The following is a 7,793-nucleotide window of genomic DNA, read 5'->3' as shown; positions in this document are numbered from 1 at the left end:
ATGAGGAAGTCAGGGACGGTACCTACCGTTTGGAAACACCAGACGGACAACCGTTGCCTCGAACTTGGAATGTAGATAACCTTAAAAAATATTTCTTCTGAGAGATGTAAAGTAAAGAGCTACTTAATAAAGTTTGCACTTACTATTTAATTGTATTACGAGGGGCATGCCGTCTGTACCTTTACAGTCGGCTACTCTCCATTGAGTTTTTCACTCTATCTTCTGAGGGGCATGCCGCCTGTTCCTTTACAGTTGGCTACTCTCCATTGAGTATTTTACTCACAATACTTAGCTAAAAAGATTAGGGCCTGGCCGACCCTGTGCCTAACAGGCGGCTACCCTTCTTTGACTTAGCACCTACGTTCACCAAGAACTTACCAAGGCCACCGGCCGAATGATCAGACCAGGCGCCAAGCCAACTGATCAAATCTACAAAACTAATACGACATGTCCCAACATCATAGCAGGCGTCCGACGGCATCCCTCCGGATGAAATTCGTCGCAGAGAGCAGCTCCCTTTTGGGTGGAACATTGTTCTATAAACTAATTACACGGCACCTATACGACTGTCCCCAAGGGCAACCACGCAGCCGTTTTTGAGACAAGGATAACTCTATCACTAACCAAACCAGTGGTAGCAGTTGACATCTGAGTCAGATGACCGCCTGTATTACTTGGGATAAATGCAGGGGGTACCTATTGAGTTAATAGCCAACAAACATTGGCGAATCAAGGGGTCTAGCCGGCCTACGCCGCCTGGTACCTCTACTACTCAATCTAGATTGTGACGAAGACTAAGTAACTCCTATGTTAACTTAATAGTCACTCAAACTTAGTATGGAGCCTAAAAGGTATGAGTCGTCCACCTGTTTTTAATAAACAGGGGCTCTCAACCACTACTCTTGCTAGGTTAACAAATTACGAGTTAAAAGCCAACATTGGCAATAAAGGGAAACAACCGGCACCCGCCGCTTGTTATCCTACTTAATTCCTTGGCGACTAGGTAATACTATTTACTTGGTCAGACCAATTGAATAAATAGTTCGAATACCGATTGAATAAATGGCCGACTGATCGTCTATCCTGGAAACAGACAACCAGTCGTCCAGGGGCATAGGCGGCGTACTTACTATTTGTACCTGTCTTAACGTTCGGCCATACACAACAGTCGGTCTAGTGAACAAAGGGATATTAGATATGGAATACTTAGACAAATTTGAACCAAAACAAAAATTTGATTAAAAATGAGCCGGTCATTAAAGACCAGCAGAATATTCAAAACCCCGGCCCCCTGGCCGGGTAATTACAAAGCAAACGGCACGCAGGCCGTGGAAAAAATACTTAAAGCTTAAGAAGGGGGCAGTTCAGTATCAGCAGCTGCCGCCTGGTCAGCACTCTTCTTGCTGGACTCGGCTTTAGCCGCACCCTCTTTTGATGCCTTACCCCCAAGTGGCACAAGCGCCACAACCGGCTCTTCCTCCTCCAACGCACCTTCCAATGCCTCTTCTTCAGCAGCCGCCAGGATCTGTTGATTATATGTTTCCGAACACTGGCGGTACGTTCTTTCCCATGAGGCAAAGTCGGCACTGGGGAACAGTCGTTCCCAGGTCATGCGCTGGATTTGAGCGGAGTCTTCCACCATCTCCCGGACGAGCTCTTTCTTCTCTTGCTCGGCCTTTTCCGAGAGCTCTTGGGTAAGACTCTTCTCTTGGTTCACCAGGCGTTCTTTTACGTTGGCCAAAGATTTCTTCATGGCTTCGTAAGAGTGCATTTTTTGGCGGAGAGGTTTCAGCTCGGCCTTAAGGTTTGTGACGGTCGCCTCCAGCTCGTCAACCTTCTTTTGGGCCGCCTCTAACTGAGCCCGAACAGCGGCGGTAGCCTGCGCCTGATAATAAAGAAGATCAATGGTCAGTACTTCATTTTGGGCAATTTGAAACATTGCCTTATCACAGCTGGAGGCGGCCATAGCTTTTGCGGCCTTTACCTCTTTGTTTTTCCGATCAATCGGCTTGCGAAGGCTGTTGACTCGGAGCAGGGCCTAAGTACAAAGAAAAACAGGCGTCAGCTTCCAAACAAAAAAGATAACAGGCGTCCTGGAACTCAAAAACTCAAAAATATGCTAAGTATACCTCAGCAAGGACCCCTGAAATCCCATCAAGGTCAAGGGTGCCGGCACCCCTGACCGCCTCCCTTTCAGATGGAGGAACTACTTTAACCATGGACTTGGCTACCTCAACCAAGTCAAGCCCCTGAGGGCCGGCTGCATTAAGCGAAAGGAAAAAACAAGTTAGACCTAGTCAAGAAGGAAGCAAGGGTGAGTTTTTACAAGTGAGTGTCCATACTTCTAGGCGGCCCCGCCGGGGTTTTTGAAGAAGTGGCCGGCTGCTTCTCAGCCGCCACTGTTTTCCTGGAAGACCCAGGAGAGCTTGCAACAGTCGTCCTCCGGGCCTTGGGGTCCGGCTGTTGCGAGGAAGAAGCCCTTGGAGTGCCAGACTGAAAACAAAGAGTTAGTATATGCATAAGATAACTAAAAGAGGAAGAGTTTTCGAAGCTTACCAAGGGTGCCCCCTTGTTGGGGGAGTCGGCATAAGACTGTTTCATGAGCGAGGCCCGCAACATGGCCGCCGCAGTCTTGGATGCTGTTATTTTACTCATGGCGTCAGCTGCAAGAAATAAACAGCAAAGTTAGTAAAAATCCTAAGTAAACAAGGCGTGAAAAAACAGAGTATTTGTCAGGCCGGCTACCTCTAGAGCACCGACTGCTGAGGCCACAGGCGGCCAAAAAGTACTCTTCATAGAGCCACTTGAAGCTCGAGATGCAGTTTAGGGGTACTTGCTCTCGTACCCCTGACGTAGGGTTCACCCTAGTCTCTACTTTGAAGAGTCCTTTGTCTAGGATCTCTCTTTTAGCCTTTGGGGGAACAGGCGGCATGCTTCGGCCGCCTGCCAGAAGAGGCGGATCCCTATTCCACTTGTTAAAACGTTGGTTCAGCTCCGTGTCTGAACCCTCAATGATAAGGAAGGTGTTCCGCCAATCCTTCCATTTGTTCGCCTTACCTCTCGTCATGAGGTAACCCCTATGGCTTGTTAATTGATACCAGCCGGTACCTCCCGACTTAGGGATCCGGCTGAGATAGTTCATGTGGGCGAAAGCCTCAAAGCTTGGCTCCACCCCGTACATTTCGCACCCGGCCACATAGCCGAGTACGTTTACCCAAGAGTTGGGGGCTAACTGCCATAACCCCAAATCATACCCATCTAAAATCCGCTGAACAGCCGGATGTAATGGGAAGCGCAGTCCAGCTTTGATGGCCGCCACATAGCAGCCAAAGCAGCCGTCATCATAGCTGGTACCAGCCGGCCAGACGACAGTGTCTTCTGGATCCGGCACGAACAGTAAAAATTCCGGGCCCATTCTGTGGTTAGCAATAAAGCTCGCCACTTTGTCTTGCATGGTTGCGATCCGGCCCCGGGGTACCATGCAGTAGTAGGGGGCGTTCTCCTCTCTGTAAGAGGCGGACGGCTCCGCCCAATTGTCCCCCTTCTCAACTGCATGAGAAAGTCTCGCCTCTTGTAGGCGGCTATGTCTTTCTTCTGAGCCTGGAGAACTGTGGCCAGAAGAGCTGGACTCGGACTCGTCCTCTGACGAGTCCGAAGAGGACGACTCCTCCCCTCTCCCAGAGGGGCCCGCCTCCTCCCCCTTAGAAGGAGCAGGAGGAAAATTAGACATGTCAACGGTAAGATGGGAAGGGACCACCTTGGCCCCTCTCTCAGAACTGTCGGCTTGACAGCCGTCTCGTTTCAATTCTACATCTGGCGCCTGGTCAGATGTTTCACTAAGGAGCACCCTTTGGGAGGAGCCGTCTGAGTTTGATATCATAGCAGTCTGTTTCGTTCTGGCCATCACGTTCTGCATAGACACAGATACAGTCGGACTTTGTATAAAGGGCAAAGATGGGTCCAGAAAAGGGCAGGCGGCACTCCTAGTCCTAGATTCAGCCGTCCCCGGTGACCGGCTGATCACTAACTTAGGTCGTGTCGTGTGCTTCCGTGGTGCCATTTCAAAAAATAAAAAGAAAGTTAAAGAGTAAGAGAACTGAGTTACCTGAACGAGTGACGGTTGATGAAGTCTTGGAAGTCCGGTGCAGTCGGCTTGTCAGAACAGGCGGTAGGCAGAAAAGGTCTGAAATGTCAGAGCAAGTTCAGGGGTCCGAATGTTCTCGCAAAATTCTCAAATGTGAAAATGACCGAAGTCAGCACTTCCTTTTATAGGCAAAGTGAGAAGGCGAAGGGTCGCTTCCAAATTCAAAATTTGGGCGGGAAAATCTCTCGGCCGTTTGCAAGGTGACACCTGTAGCAGGCCGTCGCCTGTCACCGTGCGACACCTGTCACAGGCGACACGTGACCAGTCACGTGCCACCTGTGAGGGGCAAATGATTAGGGGATTTTTATCCACCAATCACCGTCTGACAAGTGGACCAACCAGGTTCCGCCACGTGTCCTTCACGAAGGCCAATAGGAGCCTGCCACGTGTCAGTCACAGATACATCCTCTACGGACCAATCGAGGCACGCCACGTGTCCACCCATGCCAAATGGGAAAACCGGCCATCAAGGCCCAATCCAGTCTAGAGGCCCGATCAGCCCTAGGTTTACCTTAAACCTAGAGAGTGGCACGCTTCTCAAGGCTATAAATACTTAATTAATCCTCATTAGTTGGGGAATCAAGAAATCAAGCAGAGAAGAACAGAAATATTACGGAACACCAACAACCGGCTAATCTCGCTAACGACGCAGATTATCAACATTAAACACTCTCACCTAGAGAGATCTTATTGATTTAATTTCCGTATTAATTACTCCTTAATCAGGTACTAACTTGACCGTCGGAGGCGGAGCTCTCAGGAGTCTCCGTTATTTTGCAGGTACAGGCGTCCGGTTCCAGTCTCGGAATTGTAACTCTCCCGCAGGACATCAGAAAACCCCGAAACACATATCAAGCAACATAATAATAATCAATAATTAATCATAATCATAATCATAAATATTAGGAAGAATATAGGAAGCATCATACTTTTAATCATACTTAATATTAAAGATACCCTAGACATGATACTAGGAATCAAAATTAACAATCTAAGCATGATATCTACATCATAAAATCAATTAAACCATTAAAGTACTTACTTGGATGCCTCGTACCTCTTTCGAATTACAAAATACACGCATTAGTAACTTCAAGGAAAATAATAATCAAAACAATTAAATTAAATAATTGAAATAGAGATTTGGGACCAAACCCTCAGAAATCAAAACCTTTCTCGTCTAGGGCGAAGGCAACTTCTAATATGGCTAGGTGTTTCAAGATCTTGTGAATGCGGAATTTTGTATTAAAGCAAGAAAGAAGAGAAAGAAGAGAATGAATGTTAAGAATTATCGAAAAGAGATGAAGATGATGAAAATAATTGATGAACGATTTATTAATAAAAAGAGTTGATTAATGGTCAATGAATATTGATCATGGGTAATTGAAAAAGTGATTGTTGATGAATGAAAATTGATGATCGAAAACGGAGTTTATTAAAACTTAAGAATAAAGAGAATTGGTGAATCTTGGTGAATGAAAACGGAGTTTTTGATACGATATTTATAGAGAAAATCATCCAAAAAAGATAATTTATCAAAACAGAGTCTGAAGACCACAAAACCACCTTGGCGCCAGGACCAGTGGCTAGCGCCAGGTGCCAATGGCTGGCGTCTGGTGCCAATTTTGATTCCAGGCGCCAAGGCCTGGGGTTGGACGTCAAACCGGCTTTTAACGCACTTTCAAAAATCTGATAATTTTACTGTACTGGAAGATAAAATAATATAATTTCAGTCGAAAATGCTATTTGATCTTATTAAAACTCTAAAGAATCCTAATTGAATTAAGAATGATAAGACCTTCCAGAATGTTCTAGAAGACTAAAATCATTCCTAATTACATTAGGAATGATAAATCATATTAGGCCCTCCCCTAGATCATTGGGCCGTACTTAAAGCTCAAACCGGGCCCAGTTTAGTAAATTGGCTATAAATTCCTCAATATTCATCGGAATTGGGCTTATAATATATCGTTGGAAAGGTCTTTGCAAGCCCCATCCAACTACACCACTATTGGACCCATATCATGGACCAACAAAACTGGATTGGCTGTTTTCTTAAAAATAAAGTTTTCAAAAACAGAGAGAAGAAAAAAGAATTAAAACTTTCCGCAACACTAGACCTTTCCACACTTTCGTTTCATTCAATTATGATTCGACGTGTAAGGTACTCATCACTGGGTTTGGTTTTGGGGAGACACAAATGGGTGTCTACAACTATCGACTAAAGAGTTCTTCGATCCCTGTGTATGTTCAACAGTAAAAGAGAATTGGTTAAGCCATAATTGCCAACGCACGAGTCTCCCTAGCGCTTGCATATTAGATAAATTTTTTTTAACAAAACCGAGTATGCCTTTGCAATCTGTTCTTATTAAGAACTGTTTAGGGGCTAAGAAGATTAAGAACTTATCGATCCCTCTAATGACTACAAGGATTTCCTTTTGCATTATGGGATAATTTAACTCAGCTTTATTAAAACTTCCACTACTATATTTGCAAAGTCTTTCTCCTTCTTTAATTTTTAACAAAACACTCCAATGCTCATTACTAGCATCTGTATCAAGGATTAAATCATCTTCACTAGTGGGTAGTGTTAGTACAGGAAGATCTTTACACACAACTTTTAAATTTTGAGCAATTTTGGAATCACTTTCCTTCCAGTTCCAAGTTATTTCTTTCTTGAGTTTTTTCTTTAATGGTTTTTTAATAGAGCAAGATTTTCTATGAAATCTGAAGCAGAGGTTAAACATCCTATAAATCTTTCTAGTTGTTTTCTATCTTCAATTTTATCTGAAAATTTTTCAATCTTTTCTAAAATATGTTTTTGTAGTATTATTTGCCCCGCTTTAATTTCTAATCCAAGAAACTCAATTTCTTGTTTAGCATAAATACATTTATCTTTTCCAAGGATTATACCATGATCTGCACTTTTTTTAGTTACTACTTTAAGATCATTCTTATGTTGTTCTAAATCTTTTGAGAATATTAGGATATCATCTAATAGACCAAACAACAATGATTAAGCTCTCTAAAAATATTATCCATTCTTCTCTGAAATATTTGTGGAGCATTTTTTAATCCAAAAGGCATTACTAGCCATTCATAATGCCCTTGAGGGGCACTAAATTCAGTTCATGGAATGCTTTCTTCTTCCATTTTAATTTGCCAGTAGCCACTCTTACAATCCATTTTAGAAAACCATGTGGCTCCTTGTATTCTATTAAATAACACAATTTTATTAGGAAAGTAATATCCATAAAAAACAGTATTGTCATTTAGCTGTTTATAATTAATGACCATTCTAGCTTTACCTCTTTTTTCTTCTGCATGATTTCTTACCATGAATGCTGGACTATTATGAGGACTTTTGCTATTCCTAATAAAGCTTTTATTAAGCAATTCTTTTATTTGTTCATCAAACTCCTGAATATCTTGGTAGGAATAGACCATTTGTCTTACTCTAATAATCTTATTTAGATTTGTTAGAGTTATCTTAGCAAATGCCTTATCCTTTTTCCCAATGTTCTAAAGGATTTGTTGAATATAATTTTTCACATAACTTTTCTTGCTGCTTATTTATCTGATCTATTAATGATGAATCACACTCAGAAATTCTAAGTGCAACCTCTCGTTGTGTAGGAGTAACCCTATC

This window comes from Chenopodium quinoa, unplaced genomic scaffold (genome assembly GCF_001683475.1).
Source record: "Chenopodium quinoa cultivar QQ74 unplaced genomic scaffold, ASM168347v1, whole genome shotgun sequence".
NCBI lineage: Eukaryota > Viridiplantae > Streptophyta > Magnoliopsida > Caryophyllales > Amaranthaceae > Chenopodium > Chenopodium quinoa.
This window is presented reverse-complemented; position numbering follows the sequence as displayed.